This window comes from Protopterus annectens, chromosome 1.part1 (genome assembly GCF_019279795.1).
Source record: "Protopterus annectens isolate FY-2018-M chromosome 1.part1, PAN1.0, whole genome shotgun sequence".
NCBI classification, from domain to species: Eukaryota; Metazoa; Chordata; order Ceratodontiformes; family Protopteridae; genus Protopterus; species Protopterus annectens.
The window spans coordinates 1,931,049,837-1,931,072,069 of NC_056726.1; positions in this window are offsets into that span (position 1 = coordinate 1,931,049,837).

Genomic DNA, 22,233 nt, shown 5'->3' on the forward strand with positions numbered 1-22,233 from the left:
TCAAAATCTTATCTACCATTTTTGCTAATAGAATTCAGAAAGTTATAGCTACAGTCATTTCTCCTGAACATTTGGGATTTATGAAACAGAGGCAGCTGTGTGACAATACTCTTACCTTAAACACATTAATGTTGTTTCTAAAAAGTGATAACCACCCGCGTTATGCACTCACACTTGATGCTACCAAAGCCTTTGATAACGTTGATCTAAACTTCCTTTACTTAACCATGAAATTCTTTAACTTTCCTGATCTGATTATCAACACTATTAAGATGCTTTATAACAATGCCTCTACTTCCCTGTATATAAATAAAACTTTATTACGCCCTATTAAAATTACCAATGGCACTAGGCAGGATTGCTCACTCTCACCTTATCTTTTTAATTTATATCTGGAACCTTTCCTTCTCTGGGTTAAACAAAAGACTTATCACCATATCCCAAAAGTCTTCAACATTGATATAAATTATTCTGCATTTGCAGATTACCTAAACATCTATTTTGAGCTTCCCAACACCGATCTTCATAAAATTCGAAATTCTATTAATCTTTTTGCTGAGGCTGCTAATTATAAATTAAACCCTGCTAAATCATCTATTTTTCCATTAAACCCTGCAAACCATTTAGAATATTATTTCCCCCTGTCTGACATTCCTCTCAAATATACAATTAAATACCTAGGAATAAATTTCACACACCCTCACCAAGAACTAATAAAAGCAAACCTATATAGAATCTGTGATCAGATAATGATCTAACTAGATGGAAAAACATCAATCTTTCTTTGCTATCAAAATCTGCTATCACTAAAATTAATATTTTGCCTAGAATCCTTTTTCGTCTTAACTCCATCTTCTTAAACGTTCCAAAAATTTTTTTCAGAAAAATGGAATCCACACTCTCAAAGTTTTTATGGTTCCCTAAATCAACTAGAATATCATACAGGAATCTAATTACCCCAAAGAACAAAGGCGGTTTAAGTCTCCTGGATTTTAATTTATATTACATCATTAATGCTAGCTGTCTAATTCAAATAGCCTGCTATGACCCCTCTGCTGAAACTCGGTACCCAACCTGGATCAAAATCTGGTGCAACTATATATATTCGGTAAAACTCAATCCATATGCTGTCCCTTTTCTTGCACCTGATGGTGACTACAAGTTCAAGATCTTGCCTACACTAAAGAACAAAATTTGCATCTTTCAAACTCTGACAACCTCCTTAAATTTACACAATACTATTCCCATTCTCCAACCTATTCACCTGAACCCTAACTTAAAAACCAATAATAAAATGATCGATCTAACAAACTTCCCTATTGTTAAGAAAGCCATAGTCTGGCACTTCTATAACTCTAAAAATGTTGCCGAGGTCAAAGCTTTATTTGGTGCTCCTAACAAATATGATCCTATCTTAAGGCAAATTAGCTCACTTATAAAACAAAAATTCTCTAACTATAGAGTGAAGGAGCAAGACATTATAGTATCACAATCTATCATTAAATCACTTTCCCTACAGAACAAAATGATTTTGAATACCTATAAATTTGTGTCAAGCATTAAGTATAATCATTCACTTCTATTTTCCAAATATTGGGAAGGTATACAAGGAGAAATTTCTATGGAGTCTAAGTGCGAAGCAATCAATAGTACCCTGAATTTAACCCCCTTCAAAAACCTAATTTACACTCAGGTTATGATAAACAGCAATTCCTACTATACCCCAGCAGTCTTACTGAAATTCGGATACAATAAAAACCTAACCTGTCTGTTCTGTTCCCTCCCACACGTATATATACTTCACATCTTTTGGAGCTGTAAGAATATTTACAAACTTTGGTGTTCTCTCAGAACTCAGTTGGAAAAAAACACATTCTCTTGGCAAACTACGATTTTATATATTATTCCTAAATCTCTTAAGGGTATCCATCGCCACATCTGTGTTACAGCCTGTGCCCTTCTCAAATATTTAATAGCCAAGAACTGGGTCAATCCCTCAACAATAGCTTGGGAAAACTTTACATCAATGGCAATCAAATATATATCTGCACATAAGTTATTCAATAATAGCAAAAAGAAAAAATAATATTTTCAGAATTACTGGTGTAAACATTTTGACCTAATCCAAACTAAATAATCTTCCAAAATGTGGGTCTCTCACACTACATTCCAGGAAAAACTCCATCAGTATCATTTCTGGCCCTATAACCATTAGACATTGTTACCATCACACGGTAACTTTTGATTTTACAAAATATTTTGTTATATCATTTTGTTATCCTTTGGCATCCATGGTGTAAATATGTTGTAAATATGGTATAAATACAAGTACATGGTGTAATTAGTTGTTTTTTATGGTTATACCCTCCTTACCACTTTTCTTTCTTCTTAAGACAGTCATATATTCTTCCTTCCAAGCCACTTTCCATTTGTATCCCTAGACTTTGACTGTAATTAGGTTATTGGGGGTCTTTACTGCTTATATTGGTCTCTAAGATGTAAGCTTCCCTGTAAGATAACTGCTGTGTTCTAAATGCATAGTTTTTGCACTAACTGATACATATATACCTATACTTTACTGCTTCCCACAATGACTTACAGTTTTTCCTTTGGATGTTTGAAAAGTTTGAAAAATTCAATAAAAAATATATTTGAAAAAAAAAAAAAGACAGTGGGGTCACATTTAAATCATTAAAAACAGAGGTTGAACAAGGTCAGGGCCTTGACACAGTTTACACTGACAGGGGAGGCTGTTACTGGATGTTTTCCATGCGGCCACTCTGTGCATTCTAACAAAATCAACAAAATCAAGAGTTTTAGTACTTGGAATACAAGCAGGGTTTATGATATTAATTTTTTTTGCTAATTGCTCCTCAGACTGGGTTGCCACGTGTTCCTGTGGGGCTTTTTCATAGGTTCATACTAGGCTATCTGCCCTAGGGCATTTATAAGCCTAGCCAGAGTGTGTTTGGCTTTCGCCACTCATTTTAAATTAATTTTGCTATGCCCTTTTTCGAGGTTAGTATACTGTGCCTCTGTCTAACAGTGACACAGAAGTGATACCTGGGGTAAACCTACGATCTCCCATCCACTCATCAAGATTCCTCTTGAAGAGAGTCAATGAGGGACTCTGCCTAACCTGGACTGGGATTTTATTCCAGAGTGAAGGGAGCCTCTGGGTTATGAATCTGTCCCTCCAGCATGTCCCATTTATTTCAGTGCTGAGGTTCAAGTCTCTCGAGCGTGTAGCTCGATGGGATTTGGATTTTATGAGGTGCAGCATGTCCATTAATCCTGGGTTGCACATGGCTTTATACATCAGGCACAGATCGCCTCTGAGCAGGCGGTATGCCACTGAGTAGAGCTGGAGGTTCTTTAACCTGGCAGCATATGGCATCTGTTTGAGCCCTTTGATCCTCTTGGTGAGGTACTTTTGGGGTTTTCCAGTTGCTGCAGGTGTCTGGTAAGGTACATCCCAAAAGGGGCATTGTACGCAATTATGGGCCTGATGAGGGATGAGTAAAGAGGCACGATGACCTCCCCTGATTTAGATGTGAATCCCTTCATGATTAGATGGGCTATATAAAATGTTTTTCTAACCACTTTGGCCACGTGGTTGTCAAATGAGAGATTGCTATCAACTTGGGTCCCCAGGTCTCTAATTACTTCTTCTGTACTTAATAGATTACCAACTATGTGGTAATTTGTGGGCACTTTGCTTTTGCCAAAGGAGATGACTACACACTTTTTGGCGTTTAGCTTGAGGCCAAGGCTCTGACACCAGTCGTCTGTTTCTAGGAGGCCCTTTTGGAGGATGCTTGAGTCAGCTGGAGAGTCGATTATTCATAGCCACTTGTTCATAGGTTACTACTAGGCTAATTGCCCTTGCAAGCCATTTTAAGCCTAGCCAATTATCCCTTGTGAGACTCAAACCCTGCACCTTGTGTTTTTAAATCAAACACCTTAACCATTAGGCCACCCTCCCAACCTTCATAGGTTCATACTAAGCTAACTGCCCTTGCGAGCCATTTTAAGCTTAGCCAATTATCCCTTGTGAGACTCAAACCCTTCACCTTGTGTTTGTAAAACAAAACAAGGCACCCCGTTTGCTGTCATCTGCGAACTTGGTCAGCCACAGTCCTTCCATGTTGGCCTGTACCTCCGAGAAATATATACCGAACAAGAGAGGTCCCAGGACTGAGCCTTGTGGGACGCCACTTGTAACTGGTTTGGAGTCTGACATGGCTCCAGCAATTCTAACCATGTGGGTTCTGTCCTTGAGCCAGTTTGCAACCCATCTAGTGACATAGGGGTTTATATTTAAGCTGGTGAGCTTATCTATAATGCCCGAGTGGGGTATTGTATCGAAGGTTTTGCGAAGTCCAGGTAGGCTGCGTGGACCACCATCCCCTCGTCAATGGCCTTGGTGACTGTTTCAAAGAAATTGACCAGGTTTAAGAGGCAGGATCTGCCCTTAACAAAGCCGAACTGGGTAGGATCCAGTGTCTGTAGGTCCCCAATATCTTTATTTATGAGGTCCATGATGATCCTTTCCATAGCTTTGCAGACCAAGCTAGTCAGGCTTATGGGGCGATAGTTTCCAGGATCCATTGAGGCACCACCTTTGTGGAGAGGGAGCACTGTTGCTGTATGCCAATCTTTGGGTGCATATCCTGTAGTAAGGCTGAGATTGAACAGTAGTTTTATGTTTGGGTTTAGCTCTTCTTGGAGTTCATGTAGGACGCAGCCCGGGACACCATCTGGACCCACTGATGCTGTGTTTTTTGCTTTGGAGAGGGCGGCTCTTACCTGAGCATCTGAGATGTCAGGGGGCAGCACTCTGCTGGGATAGATATTTGCCCTTTTGGTGGGGAGGGGGGGAGAAGTTTGCGCTGAACCTGTCATCTAGGATGTTGGCAATGTCTGTGGGTTCGGTGTATTTTTTGTCATTTTGGACTAATTCTGAGCATATCTGGGAATTCCCACCCAAGTTCCTAACATAACTAAAGAAAGCCTTGTGATTATCCTTAGTGTCCTGTGCAATTTTTCTCTTGAAGCTGGCCTTAGACGATTTTATGAGTGCCCGTAGTTTTTTGCTAATACTGATCAGAGATGCCTTCCCTTTTTGGGATTTTGCTCTCATGTAGTAGCTTCCTCCTTCTATTGTATAGTTTGTTTATGGCTGGGGTCCACCAGACAGGACGTCTGCCTTTGGAGGATTGGGTCTTAGTTTTATTTGGGATTGCATGATCCATGCATTCCTGAAGGTGTTCATAGAATGCGTTTATAAAGGATTCTGCGGTCTGGGCCGTATTTTCCACAGGCCCGGGGCCTTTGAAGGATTCCACCTCAGTTTTGAGGAGTGTGAAATTTGCTTTAGAGAAATTTTTCACTGTGGTTTTCTGGGCAGGGGGTGCAGTCGGGATATGAATATCCAGTGAGATTAGTTTATGGTCTGATCTTACCAGTGAGGGATACACTTCTGGTCTGGAGCATAGAGACCCCATGTTGCTGATGATCAGGTCCAGTATGTTTTCCCCTCTTGTGGGAGTGGTAACAAGTTGTTCCATAACATTTGAGTTTATAAACTTTAGGAACCTTTGGGCTAGGGTGTTGGAGCTAGAGTAATGCTCCCAGTCTATGTTTGGATAGTTGAAGTCGCCCAATATAATGGTGTTTGGAGAGACCTTCATATTTTCCAGTGTTCTCAGGAAGGCCGAGTGGGGTTCCTGGGTTTGGGAGGGTGGTCCATAGCAGGCTATAAACTGGAAGGCTGTTTTACCCACTGTTAGTTGCACAAGGATGGTCTCTGATGCTTCGTGCTGTGCCACCAACCTGGAGGTGTGGGTATCTTTGATGAATATTGATACTCCCCCTCCTTTTGTGGTTCGGTCTAAGTTTTGGGGCCAAAAAGCATGGTATGAGGTATAACCTGGTAGTGCTGGGGTGCTCTCAGGAGCCTTGAACCAGGTTTCTGTTACTGCACAGATATCGATGTTCTCCATGCTAAGGAGAGTTTCGAGTGCATGCATCTTGAGGTTTATACTTCTGGCATTGAGTAGCATTACTCTTAGTTTCTTATCCCTTGTGATACCTATGGAGGTGGGTTTGTCTTTTGAGCCTTGCCTACAAAAGGCACTATGGGGGTAGCAAGAGCCTTTGCCAATATCCAAAAGCCCAGGGGAGACAGGTGCAAGCCATCCCTAGCAAAGCATCGTGGCTTGTCGAGCATGTAGGTGTATTTTATGTAGGTCAAACCTCTAAGGTGTTTAAATTTTGGGTCAGCCAACATTTAAGTGATATCAAGCGTAAAAGGATTACAAATGCCTTATATAAACATTCTGTAATACACGCATCTGCTACTTACAGATTTACTATTATAGACATTATTTCAGGCAAGAGGAACAACCCTATTGGTTGGCATACTATATTGGATAATAAAGAGAAGAAGTGGATAGTTAAACTGGGGGGATTATTCCCACCTGGAATTAATGGATTATTATGATCAACCTATGGGATGCTTGGTTGTTAATTGTGATTAGTACTTATAGCTGAATTGGTGACTATTTTATTGACACTGAAGAAGGCTTTGTTTTAGTAGCCAAAACCGGTTTGTCTTGCTTTATTTAAATAAAATATCACGTTGGTTTGTCTTACCCTCGATGTGCTGGCTAAGACTTTTTGAATGTAGTAGGTTATGCAACAAAATAAATTGATCATAAGCTGATTTGATATGAAAAATGGATTGTACTGGAGTGGGACTCGGACTGGGAATTATTGCTTGTAAGGTGACTGCTCTGCCCTCTACACTATTACTGTACTGCTTCATTTGCATATATCTTGCTTTTTATCCTCTTGTGCCATTTAAGCTGCTCTAACTGTAGCTAAGCGATGGACAAACCCATGTACCTACGGTTAAATTTGATCTGTTTCATAAAAAAATTCTTCATATTTAAATGTTGTAACTATTGCTCTCCCACACTTGTGTGGGGGGGGGTGTTGCTGGGGGTATGCAAACACCTATGAGCAGTCTCGCTCATTCTTACTCCTACACTGCTTTTTCTTGATTGCAGGGACGTGTATATTCTGAGAGCTCTGCTCTCAGACACACCCCCCTGCACTCGTACACACTCCATGTCCATTTAGGAGCTCAGGCAGCGAGGCTTCATTACTATGCATAGCGCGCTGCCGTCCTGCTCGTAAATGGCCACTTCTGTGCAGGACTAAGCTAGTCCTGCATGAAAGGATAGTGAATCCAGGGGACAGTGTATGTCATTTATGACAAGTTAAGACAGCAGTGTTATTATACACAAGCCCATGTTATTAAATCCTGTCTTTAATATCTAAATTCAGCAGACTGCTTCATCTTGTACGAGGATTATATATTTTATGTCCAGATTTACTAAAATTACACATTACATAACTATTGTGTGTGTGGTTTTTTTTGGCTGTTGCTTAGTTGTTTGAGAGAACACAAGCTGTAATGCTTATTCTTATTAACTACTTCCAAGCATGTTTATACAGTCCATAGACTTTATATTATGAGACCCTTCAGTTTCTTATTTTATAAGTATATTTCTATCCTTACATACACACATATCAGTACTTCAAGCACGGGCAACAATCCCATCCAGTTTTTCCAGAATACCATTCACTAGTTCATGAGGTGTGTTTCCAGGCTGTTCTTAAAATATCCAAACCAATATTTGTCCTGTTCCATTTTGCCAGCCTGTTCCATGCAGTGGCCACTCTGCCAGTGAACCACTCAACACACCATCCATTTCCACAGATATTTCCATGAAGTAAATATGATGACTCTCTAGCACTTCCTGGCAACTCCAAACACCCCTAGAATCAGCTATCTCCATATGCCCAACATGTCTGAGCAAGCTCACCTCTCAGACCATTGCAAAGGGTACTGCACAAGGCCAAGTGCTCTTAGTCTCTCACAATATCTCAGACTTCGACTCTTATGTAAGTCCTTAATGTGTTGGACCAAAATACATTTTAAATATAAAATTGCACTTTTTTTTTTTTATCAAGAATCAACTTGAGCTAAACAAAGTGTTGGAAGACAATCAATATGTGTACATGTGGTTTAAAACAGCCCCTTTATTTTATATATATATATATATATATATATATATATATATATATATATATATATATATATATTTTATTTTAAACCAAAACTTCATTGCCGAGAATCATCTCGAATGCTCCTCGGAGCCATTAAGCATTATCATGACTCTGTCTCTATTACCATTGCAACCTGGGAGCTCTGTTTCTGTTAGTGTGCCTGTCTACTGCATACCAGGGGCTTGCAATGCACCTGAAGCAAAGCTTCACTTCACTGCAACTTCAGGCCTAAATTCCCCTCCCTTTCAGCGAGGCAGCAGCCAGGAAAAGAATGGAGAGCAAACAGATCAAAAAAAAAAAAAAAAACTCCCAACAAGCCGCAACAACAAGAGATAACACATTCTTCCAGCCTTCCCACCTCTCACTCAGCAGATTTATAAACAAACTAGTCTCTGCCAAAATATCCCAAATCACAGTTTTATCCACCCCCTTCTTCTGGATCCTGGCTAAAACACCAAATTTCTCTTCCTAATACACAAGCATCAGTAAACCTTGATCACAAGCCACAACCCACAAATTCCCGGAGACAAAAATGGCAACATGCAACAGCTGTCAGACACAGCTGCATCCACACACATCATGTCAGGCTTAATCAAACAGCACTCAAAGCTATGATACCTGCCATTATTGATACTAACTATGTTTAGACAGAATAATAATGACATTTGTACTAGCTGCCAGACACGGCTGCATCCACGCACACCATATCAGGATTGATCAAACAGCACTCGAAACTATGATACCTGCCATGATTGATATTAACTATATTTAGACAGAATAATGATGACATTTTTACTAAGAGCTTGCTACTATTATTTAACCAGGATATACATGATATTTCTAAATCATATTTTAACTGAAGAAGGCATTAGTCTCCATGACAGCATTTTTTTTTCAAAACACTCTACTGTTACTGCTATTATATCTGATGTTAATTTGTTACATTTGAGTCTGAACTATGATGAATGGTACCTTGTTGAATTAGTTAATTAATTACTTAAATTATTATAAGTGAAATCAATGAAAAATGAACAAGATAAGTATTGATTGAATTCAAGTAGGGGAATAGAAACTTCTATGTTTGTATTATATGTTGCTTTGTTTGGCTTATATATAATGTAAATAGTAACTCATCTTCACCTACCTTTGTTTGTGAAGAATTATTGGACTCTTTGAACATTCTGAATAAATCATTACTGTTTCTCAGTTGTTTAAGAAACCCTCCTTTGTTTAAATAAAAACATATGACAGCTGATGTACCATATCAGTTGATACTTTGAGAGATGTAGTTGTAAGAGTTATTTTTTCGGAGCGCTCTCTTGGAATCAGTTTTTTGTTTCTTTTTTCTAGCATCAGTCCAAGGATTTGTTACTTTTATTCTTTTAAGAGTGGGAGCCATCCATTCCACTTCTTCTGGGATAGACACTATGTTGTTGTTTTTGATGAATATAGTAGATTCTTTTAAGTCATTAAAGGTTCTCTTCTGATTGGCAAAAAATATTTTTATTTTTATTTGCTTTAATGTTTTGTTTCAACAGCTTCATTATTGGCCAGACTTTTTTCCTTGGCTCTAGTATTCTGGAAGAATAATCATTATCAAACCTTGTCAGGCTTTGATTGTGTTTTAAGGGAGATTTTCTCCAAGCAGATTTTAATATTAGTTCCTTGTCCAGAAATGAAAGAAATTTTATAACTATGTTTTCCTCAATGCTCTATGCACCCTTTCAATTCCAAATGAAAGTTCCTCTTTAAAGTCTAAAAAATCAGGAATCCAGGTTGTTAAGAATGAAATAATGTATTTCCTTCAGTGTTTTCAGGCAGACCAAAGATCCTTATGTTGTTTCTCCTTTCCCTGTTTTCTAAGTCATCTATTTTGTTAAGCAGCCATGTATTCTGTTTAAGCAGAAATTCTTTTTGGAATTCTTCCTCTTTGAGTCTCCCTTCAATGTAATTTAGAGAAGTCTATATTTGTTATTTTTTTATGGTGTTGCTGTAGTAGTTCCTTAAGAGTATCACTCTGTTTTTGAGAATTTAATTTGAGGTTTTCTAAGTCATTTTTAAATCCATCCATCTTCAAAGATCATTCTTGTAAGGTAAATGACATCAATTGCAGTTCTTTTTTCAAAGCAGCATCTGGATGAGAATTCCTTGAGTTGTTCATATTCAGTGACTCAATATATCTCCAAGTTACTTGACAGGAAATTTTTTGTATACCTCCACCAAAATTGATATTATGTAGCTTAGTAGTTTATTTATAGACTTCTGATGTTTTAAACTTGAAAATAATAAACATTTCCTATATTATTATACTAGTTTATGCAGCTCTCAAAATTCACTGCTCTCAGTTGGCCATCTAGGCTCTGCCCCCCGAGCCTAAACCTTTTGACAGAATCAAATCATGTCCTCAAATTTCAAACACATGTTCATATCTCTGGTACCCTAGGGATTATGAAAGAGGTATAAATGGCAAACTCTTCAGCAGAAACTATTTTCATAGTAATAGTATTCTTTAGGTTCTAGGTTGTAAACAGAATTTTATAAGTCACAGTAAAGACAGTAACAATTACATTTGTAATATTTTTGTAAAGAATTTACAATATCTCAGCAATCACTCAAATTACACAGATACTGTTAGCAGCATTTTATTCATCTAGCTTTCCTATGAGGCTAAGGAGTTCTGTCTGTATTACTTCATTGTTGAAATATTTAGAAAATGTGAAAATTATATCTACATAAATGAATATCATAAAAAAAACACTTAATATCTATTTACCACCACTAGACAGAAGTCAGATATTAATGTAGCTCAGTGTGCCATTGTGTAAGCTTTAAGATGAAATCTTTTAAAACCTTGTACATTGCATGGTTTTGGAATTATTGATGCAAATATGAACAAGCAATATTTGACGCTGAGAGGCGTCAGTAGTAGTTAACTGCAGATGCACCCGGAGGAGTCACTCGGATGTAATGAGTTAATCAAATATTTGCATATAACTGAGTTAGCAACAAGTTTCATAAGATCTGGATGACCTTGTTACCAGTATCAAACTTCAAGAGCTATCACTTCATATGTGTTTAGACTTAAGCCATGGTGCAGGTGATAAATACTGTGAGCTGTAGTGTGTAAGACTAGATCACTGGAGGTCACTTTGTAAGTTGTAGCACCATTATATTGAAGTAAGCTTAGTATAAGAAACATGATGGTATTCATAGTCTAGAAATTCACAGCTACATAGCAGTTATTAGAAAAATGTGCTAAGCTTATATGAAAATAAGCAAAGCCCAGGCTATTAGCACTAAATAAGGACAAGTGAAGGCATTATAGAAAACTTACCTACTTAGGGTAAAAGCATAAAGTACTTTTAATTAAGCATTAACTAAATACAAAGTGCTACTTAAAAGCAATAAGCTTCATATAACTTTGCTTGCATTCAGATATTGTAAATGGATGTGACTATATATAGTCACACTTGAAACACTTAAGGCAAGAAGCAGACTGCCCAGCCTTTATTAGTAAGATTTAAAAAAAAATAAAGAGATTAATATGTTTTATATGGGGTTATCCTTATGTGGGTAGAATGGGGCAGATAAAGATGAAAGTGAAGACATTTCAAAGAGGTGAACACGGATGGAAAGCATCAAGAGGGCTGTACTGGAGGACATGAGAGAAGAGGGGAACAATGTTTTGGGAGGGAACAGTACCACCTATTTTTTCAAATTTTATTTTAGTTAATAGGGTACATTGGGGGAAATAGGTGGAATTGTGTAGATGAAAAGGTAAAGTAAGAAGGGCTGAAGATTCACCAGCAGGAGTCCAAGCCTACAGACCCTCAAACATTTACACTGCAAGATCGTGGGGCAGTAGAGGACCATAATATTAAGGGAGAAGGGGCCTGTGGTGTTGCAGTGGTCATCATCAGCTGGGACAGTATGTTTTGAGCACAGTAAATTGAAGACACAACTGGATGAATCCATATATCAACCATCTTTTCCAGCAAATCCTCAACCAATTGTTGAAGCTCCTGTGCTGTGAGGCTTGCCTGGCTGTCACATGCTGGAAGGACAGGTGCCACTGCCCCAACTCTGCAAGGTCGTCCCCAGATGGATAGAGGGTGAGAACACCCTGGAGATACATGCTGGGTCACTCCAATGGATTTTGAAGCTGTGAAAAAATGAACATAAAAGAGAAAAAAATAATAAAAGACACAGTAATACATAATTAAAATATGAAAAGCAGAGAGAAAAAGGGAGGGTAAAGAAAAATACAATAAATTCACACAAATTCATACAGCATTCAATTTCTTACTTAAAAGTATTTTTATTTTATAAATATTTAATGAATTAAAACAGAATGTATGGGAAGTTCTTATTTAGACTTAAATTCAAAAGTCCATGGAAACTGCTTATACAAACTATGGGATGACATTATTATGGGAAATGCTTATGCTTACTTGGCAGAACAGCATTTGCTAGCAAGTAAAGGTGGAGTTTGCATGTTTCAGTCTACTAAACAAACATAATGATTATATTTATGTCTGACATGCATATGTATGTGAGAATACCCTTTGTAAATGCTTATACCTTATAAAATCAGTTGAAGACAAAATACTGCACTTATATAGTGCCATATCTAGAACTCTTGCTTCCGTAATTTATGCAATGCACTTTGTTGCTTCAGTTATTATCAATTATTTCTTTATATACACTAATAAAATGGGTTAAAGGCAGAAGTGCTGCAGCATATTGTCATCTCTCACTCTTGCTTGAATTAATGTACTGAATGCACCATAGTGCTTCAGTTATAACTCGATGAATTTTTATTAATTATTTCTCTAATCCTACTGTACCTTTCTCCTGATCCATGCTAAATCCCATCTAGCTTACCCTCCTTTCTAGTCTTCCGTTAGGTAAATCCTTAAGTATTATATACTGTTTCTTTCTATTCAAACTCTAACCTTTATTTATCTTAGAAACAATGACAGTAATTTACTGATAAAATTTCTCTAGCTAGTGTCTGTATATATAGCTAGTGTCTGTATACAGTGTGTTCCAACTTTATTACTTATCATGAAACAGATATATTAGGAATTCTCAAGTATCGTGTATATGGTGTGTTCAAACTCCATTGTTTCATTTACTGTATTCACAATTTATAGTTCTCTGATAATGCCCTAGTCTTCTCTTGCTTCATGTATATAGAGCGTCCTAACCATATTGCTTATTTTTTATTGTTTCAAAAAATTGTACTTCTGTGATATTGTCTTAGTTTTTGTAAATGTCAGTTTGTAATTTGCTTAATATGTTCTGTGGAGCTTTTCTCCCCAGGCTTCCACTGAAAATGGGCACATAACCAGTTGGACTTTCCCAGTAAACAAATGTAAAATAAATAAATAAATGTCCCTATATATATATATATATATATATATATATATATATATATATATATGTGTGTGTATGTGTGTGTGTGTATATATATATATATATATATATATATATATATATGGTTTCAATTCATATTGCCAAAATGCTGAAATATCAAATTTCAACATTTCTACAGTATAAAGCCAAAACCATCACAACACCAACACTTCACAATCATGAGACCACAACATTGAACACATAGCATACAGCACACAACACACAAACCATAACACCCACACCACAAAACAATTCCATACAACAAAGCACCGCACAGGCACACACCTACACTACAGAAATGCAGGGGGGCAAACCCCCCTGCACCCACCACCCCACTACTTATATATACTAACTCCGAGATGGCACAAACATAAAAATAAATAAATAAATCACACACAGCCACCACACACACTCATACCTCCACCTCATTTCTCTAACCCACTCTTACAAGTTGCAAAAACACTCACTCACACTCACTCACTTTACACTGCAGACACCATCCCAGCCAAACACTTCCGTAGGATAACATAAATGCATACGTGCGAATTCGACATAGTCCTATTCACACTTATGCACTTTTGTTATATTGAAGTTTCAGCTTCATGGACATGAATTGCTGAAATTTGATATTTCAGCAATTCGTGATTATGAAGTGAAACCATATATATATATATATATATATATATATATATATATATATATATATGTGTGTGTGTGTGTGTGTGTGTGTATATATATATATATATATATATATATATATATATATATATATATATATATGGTTTACTATGATAATTTCGCCGTGCAATTGCACGGCTATGAAGTATTCGAACAACGGAAGTTCGGATACTTCATATTTTGGCAGGTTATGTGAGTGAACGTTATTATTGCGAATGGACTGTGCATTCGCAATTATAACTTTCGCTCATGTAAGGGGATCGCGGTACAATGCGGATAGGGAAATACATCCCTTTCCTCATTGTAGTGCGATCTCTGAGTTGGAATATTAAGTTGGGGGATGTGGGTGGCACAACCCCCCACAGGGGGGTGCAGGGGTGTTTTTCGACTTTAAGAAGGTTTGGAATTGTGTACTTTCCCCAAAACACTTCGCTGATAAGTACACGATAGTAAACCTACATATATATATATATATATATATATATATATATATATATATATATATATATGACAGATATGATAAAAAATTCAGTTAAACACACAGTGCTATTTAATACTTTATTCGGTCTTAACAGCGGACTCAACAAGTCATTTTAAGCATAGATCCTGTTGTTCCCTGTTATAAAAGATCTTGTCTTCAACTGTAAATAGAAGACAAAAAACTATTTTGTTTAGCTGTATTTAGTTTTTTTTGCCATTAACAAATATGTCCTCAAGAGACAAAACCTGGAAAACATGGCTAAAAAACAAGACAGATTCCAACCTCACACTATATAAAACACTTCTCAATCTGGCCAAACGGTTAGTTACCGAAAACATAAAAGAACACTTCCAAACACTCCAAAACCAACATAATCATAACCCCAGGAAATTTTAGGGAGCAATCAACTCGCTACTCCATCCTGAAACCAACCACAATCCATCCCCTAACCCTGAAACAACACCATCTGAGTTAGCCTCTCTTTTTAACTCCTATTTCATAGAAACCATCACTAAAAGTTCCTGTAATCACGGCTGCACAGGTAAAAAACACACTCTCCAAAGCCAAGAACACAGCATCCATGGGACCTGACAATATCCCTGGCTGCATTCTACATGAACTACAGAATGAACTGGCACCCTACCTAAGTACCATGTTCAGTCATAGCCTCACCTCAGGCTTTGTGCCCACTGAATGGTGCATCGTGACAGTTATCTCACTCCACAAAGGGGGAGCAACGACGGACCCTGGGAACTACCGCCCCATTAGACTGATGAGCCTGGTCTGCAAGGCCATGCAATGTATCATCATGGAACTCATAAACAAAGACATTGGTAATCTCCAACTCTGGACCCTACCCAGTTCGGATTTGTAAAAGGCAGATCATGTCTCCTAAACCTGATTGACTTCTTTGAAGCAGTCACCAAAGCCATAGATGAGGGTAAGGTGGTTCACACAGCTTATCTAGATCTCACCAAGGCTTTTGACACCATCCCCCACTCTGGAATTATAGATAAGCTCACTAAACTAGGTATAAATCCCTATGTCACAAGATGGGTTGCCAACTGGCTCATGGACAGAACCCACACTGTAAAAGTAGCAGACTTCAAATCCGACTTCAGACCAGTGACAAGTGGAGTACCACAGGTTCAGTCCTGGGTCCTCTCCTGTTTGGTATCTACTTCTCTGAAGTACAGGCTAACACAGAAGGTCTTTGGCTAACAAAGTTTGCAGATGATTGCAAACTAGGAGCCATAATAGAAACTCCTAACAATGCGGACATACTACAAAAGGGCCTCACTGAGACAGATGCCTAGTGTAAAAGCCATGGCCTGAAGCTCAATGCCAAAAAGTGTATTGTCATCCCCTTTGGTAAAAACTCTGTACCCATGAACTACCATATAGCTGGTAGTCTACTTAATGCAGAAAATGTGATAAGAGACCTTGGGACACAGGTGGACAGTAGTCTCTCCTTTGATAATCACATCACCACAGTAGTCAGGAAATCCTTCTACGCGGCTCACCTCATCACAAAAGGTTTCTCATCTCATTATAGAGTACAACGCCCCTTTTGGTATGTACCTCACAAGACATCTACAACAACTGGAAAGGCCACAGAAATACCTCACAAAGAGGATTACTGTCCTCAAACAGATGCCCTACATAGACCGTCTTAAAAAACTCCAGCTTTACTCCATCGCATATCACCTACTCAGAGGCAATCTCTGCTTAACATACAAAGCTATGTCATACCCGGAGCTGTTGGACATGCTCCACTTAAAGAAATCCCAATCCCTCTAAGCTACACTGTCTAGGGACCTAAACCTTGTCACCACAATAAACAGAACATGCTGAAGGGATAGATTCCCATCCCAGAGACTTCCCATACTCTGGAACAGAATACCTATGTATATCAAACAGAGCTCCTCATTAGCACTCTTCAAGAAAAATCTTGATGATTGGATGGGAGATAGGAAATTTACCCCGGGGATCACTTCTGTGGCTCTGCTCAACAGGGGCACAGGAAAATTATTTTCTTGGGTGGCGAAAGCCAGGGTACATTTTTGGCTAGGCTTATATAGGCCTTAGGGCCAATAACCTAGTACCTACCTATGAACCTATGAACGTACTACCATCTCCCCACCCTTCGGCACAAATCTACCAAACAGTAATATACTACGCACCCCTTCTACTTCAATTCCCATTTTCTCACACTCTCCTATACCAACCTCAACCATAAGAAAACTTCTTCACAAACTAAAACCTTGCACCAATGCCCCTGATAACCTACCTTCAGAATTCTTACAACTATCAGCCTCCTCCATAGTTTATCCCATCAGCATCCTCATCAATAGATCCATCCAGGAATCTTGCATACCAGAAATCTGGAAAAAAGCATATGTTCTTTCACTTCACAAAGGTGGAAATATCTCTGACATCTCTAATTTCCAACCTATTGCCATTCTTTCCTCCATCTCTAAAATACTTGAAAAGTACATTCAAACTCAGCTCCTTAATCACCTGGTTACACACCAACTTCTCTCCCCTACTCAGCATGGCTTTAGGCCTGGACATAGCACGAATAATGCCCTTATCTCCTTCCTGGACACAGTTAACAGAGCACAAGACTCAGGATCTATAGTATCCACACTCTTTCTTGATCTTTCAAAAGCATTTGATACAGTCTCCCACCCCCTCCTGCTTACCAAACTGTCCAAACTGAGCATTTCTTCCCCCACTCTCCAATGGTTTTCTGACTATTCAACACAGGGGTACCCCATGGCTCTGTCCGGGGTCCCCTTCTTTTCAGTATATTTATCAACGACTTCCATACTACTCTTTCCCACTCTACCCTAATATAATATGCTGACAATTCCACTATTATATGCTCTTCTAAATCTGCTTCTCTACTACAACAACTTACCCAAGAGGCTTTCACCTCAACTGAATCCTGGATGTCTCAGAACCACCTTGGTCTTAACCCCAATAAAACCAAACTCTTAATATTCACCCCAACAAAACGTATCCCAGTTAATAGAACTGAACTCGCTGTTCATTCCCAAAAGTCATACCATCATTGAAATCCAATTGCAGAAAAAATCAAAGAGAACAGATTACAGTGGTTTGGGCACATGTGTAGAAAAGCGGAAGACAATCTGGTGAGGAAAATTTGGGACAGACAGGAAGAAGGTAAGAGGAAGCAAGGATGTCCAGCAAAGAGGTGGATTGTGTGAAAGAAGATCTGTGACAATCAGGCATGAGTGTTGAAGAAGGCAGGAGTGTAGCACTGAATCGAGAGAGTTGGTGACAGTTAACTTGATACCCTGACCTCGTGTAGAAAAAAATGGGAAAAAACGCTGATGATGATGATGATGAAGTCATTCCCAACACTAAGCTGCTTGGTGGCATCAGTGATGACAGCCTCACCTTTGACCATCATATCCATAAAATCATAGCAAAAAAAAAAATCAAAAACTAGGATCCCTTTATAGCATGACTACTTTCTTAGCCCCTTTTCAAGAAAGGTCTTGCTTCTGCATTCCTGCTTCCCACTGCCTTATATGGGGGTTCCATCCTTACCAATATACACTCCTCTCTGAAATCTAAACTAAACTCACGTTACAATAAAATTGCCAAATTTGCTACAAATACCAGATTCTTCACCCACCACTGCACCCACTGCAGCAACTAGGCTGGCTTGAACTTCCCCATCATCTAACATACCTACAACTTGCTATTACTCATAACCTTATCTACTTCCCAGCAGCCTGCCCATCCCTCACTAGTATACTGACCAAGTACCATCCTAATTGTCACCTCAGGTCTGAAAACAAAATGCTATTAAATGTCAATAAGCCTAAGCTCTCTGCTGGCCAAATGCTGTAGTCCTTTACTGTCTCTAAGTCATGGAATGATCTTCCCCCTTCACTCAGAGCTATGTCTAACACCTCTACCTTTAAAAGCTCCCTTAAAGTCCATCTCTCCTCACACTGGATATGTACCTGCATCTTTGTTTATATACCCAAAACCTGACCCCAATAATATCTATCTCCTCTTCAATCTATAACTACTCTATCTTCCCTCTCTCTCTCTATTCTCCCCTACTCCTTTTACTATTGTCTTCAGCCTGTAGCATAACTAACTTAAGCTTACTGCTTTCCTTTTTCTTAACCTTTTAACTAAATCCTTCTCTGCTATTTACTTAACCCATTAGTTAAATCCTTTATTTCAAGTTTTACTCCTAAATTGTCTGTCTTCTCCACTGTGGACACCAATCTAACCATTTTATCAAACCATTGTATATAGTCATAAAGCTTATGTGTTACTGTTGTCTTACAAAATCTGTATTGTTCAATACTTTTTTTCTGTATGTAATAAATGTGGAGCTTTTCTCCCCGGGCCTCCACTGAAAATGGGTTATTCAGGCCCAGTGGACTATCCTGGTAATACATGCAATAAATAGATAAATAAATAAATAATAATAAATATATGTGATTATTACTTCTAAGCCTCTGCATTCATTGCAGTATTTTCTTACAATGCATTTGTCCAAATATATATATTAGTATCTAAACGCTCATACTTCAGTAATTTGCCCTTTACTGTCAGTTATAAACACAACATTTTGCTGGATTTTTTTCAAATATTATGCTTTGCAAGTATAAGTCTCTGAATTGTGTTCAGCCAGAATGTGCAGACACACAGAACAAGGTTGCTAGTCTTGGAAGTTTTCACTTCCTGATCTGTTCAAAAGTGTACTTGATAGTTTTCATCTTTAATAACGCTTAAACATATAAGGGAATTATCTAAAAATGTAGGCAGAAGTAAGATAGAAGTAATAATATTGTTTATTTCTCACTAAAGTATGTGATGGGCATTCATTTCACACTGCAGTCACCTTCCCAACTAACAACTCTGACTTGGGTGTGGTGCCTGACTGGTTTCAGCCATTTTGTATGTGGAGTTATAATTGTAAAAGAAATGACATTCGTATACAAGTACTAAACCAATAAATATTTTCTAGCTTACATAAACTGTCTGCATATAATTTAACTACTGTCCAAATAAATGAATACTAAATGAAAATATGGAATTGCAAACATGTTTTCTTTCTGTACATGAACAAGTATTCTTGCAGATGTACAACTGTGTTTTGTATAGATATATATATATATATATATATATATATATATATATATATATAAATTGTTTTACTCAAAAACATTATACAGTTGTATTTATACAATTATGTCATCACTTAAATTTCCATATGTTTGGACTCAGATGCATTTCTGTGTACAGATATGTTTATCTTTCTTTTGTATTATTGCAGTAACATTACAGATCCATGTCTGCAGGTACACACAGATCGTCTATCAAATACCTTCAATTATGCAACCTTGTTATATCGTAAATCTATTTCTAACCTATGTTAAATACAACACCCCTCAAAAAATAATAATACTTTTGTACTTACTGTAGAACTCTGACCTTTTACCTGGTCTACCCACTTAACCAGCTTGTCCAGCTTATACTTCTTCAGGTCACGGTATCAGTGAAGGATCTGCTGGCCAGACCAGGTAACCTTTGTCAAGGATTCCAGGTGTTCACACATTGTCTATAAGATATCAGTTTATTTTCCAATCAGAACTTCTAGTACACACCTCAATCTTTCCCAGATATGACTCCTTCAGAATATAAATCATGATATCGATATCCTTATCAGTCCAACTTGGAGTGCAGCCTTGTTCCTTTTACACTTGCTACTATGACTAGAAGAACCAGAACCAAAATGAAGAAAGTATGAGTAGGGTTCTGTTTTGCAGGTTTAGAAACACTTCCAATAGAGTGTGACACCACCTTAACCAAATTCAATTAATCAGTAGGGTCATTAGACCACAAAAAGTAACTACTGGCAAGTTTGGCTTAACCAAAATGCTGAGTAACATCCATGTTTTCATTAAAGGACTACATTCTCATTTCATGTATGTGGTGCAGAAAAAGCAGTATGTAATAATAATTTTTATTTGCTATTAATAATTACTACTACTTCTGCTGTACCTTGACTTTGGTATATTTTTTTGGAAGCATTACACCAGAATGCCAATAATTATTTCATTGTAGCAGCATGACTATTTTTTTTTGGGGGGTGCATAAATACATATACCTATGTGTGTGATAGGTTCATAAGTTCATAGGTAGGTACTAGGCTATTGGCCCAAGGGCCTACGTAAGCCTAGCCAGCAAGGATCCATAGCTTACGCCACCCAAGAAAGTTATTTTCCTGTGCCACTGTCCAGCAGAGACACAGAAGTGATCCCTGGGGTGTATTTCCTATTTCCCATCCACTCATCAAGATTTTTCTTGAAGAGTACTAATGAAGAACTTTGCTTGACATACATGGGTAGCCTGTTCCAGAGTATAGGAAGTCTCTGGGACAGGAATCTATCCCTCCAGCATGTCCTGTTTATTGTGGTGACAAGGTTTAGGTCCCTACAGCATGTAGCTTGGAGGGATTTGGATTTCTTTAGGTGTAGCATGTCCAACAGCTCTGGGTTTGACATAGCTTTATATGTTAGGCAGAGATCACCTCGGAGTAGGCGATATGCTACAGATTAAAGCTGGAGTTTTTTGAGGTGGTCAGTGTAGGGCATTTGTTTGAGGCCAGTAATCCTCTTTGTGAGGTACTTCTGTGGCCTTTCCAGCTGCTGCAGATGTCTTGTGAGGTACATTCCAAAAGGTGCATTGTACTCTATAATGGGTCTAATGAGTGATGAGTAGAGGGGAACAATGACCTCTTTTTTCCTGGATGAGAACCCTTTTATGATGAGGTGTGCCACATAGAAGGACTTTCTGACTACTGTGGTGATGTGGCTATCAAAGGAGAGACTACTGTCCACCTAGGTCCCAAGGTCTCTTATCACGCATTATGTGTTAAGTAGATTGCTGCCTATGTGGTAGTTCATGGGTACAGAGTTTTTACCAAAGGGGATGATGCTGCACTTTTTGGCATTGATCTTGAGGCCATGGCTCTGACACCAGGCATCTGTCACATTGAGGCCCTTCTGTAGGATGGCCACATCATTTGGGGACTTGACTATGGCTCCTAGATTGCAGTCATCTGCGAACTTCATTAGCTAGAGATGATGACAAATGTTTATGAACTATTTCTTGCTTTTAAGTGAAAGGGTGTACCAGATGATGTAAAATCAGCAGAGATTGCACTGTAAGAATAAATAGTCATTTTCCATATGAGCTCCTGCTGATTTATCACACTACAAGGACTTCATTGGCTTCCTACGACTGGGTGTAGAGTGTACCAGCCTAGGGCGAGTGCAGACGATTCTACATTGCAGCTACATGAACTTGAGTTCCAGTGATGGATTGGAGTGTTTGATTTTGATTATTCAGTTTTTGCAGTGCCATTGGCTGCATTTTGATTGGCTAGCTTCTGCAGGGGTGGAGCCTTACAGAATTTAAATGCCAGGAGGCTTGCTCAATTTGTCATGCTGCTGCAC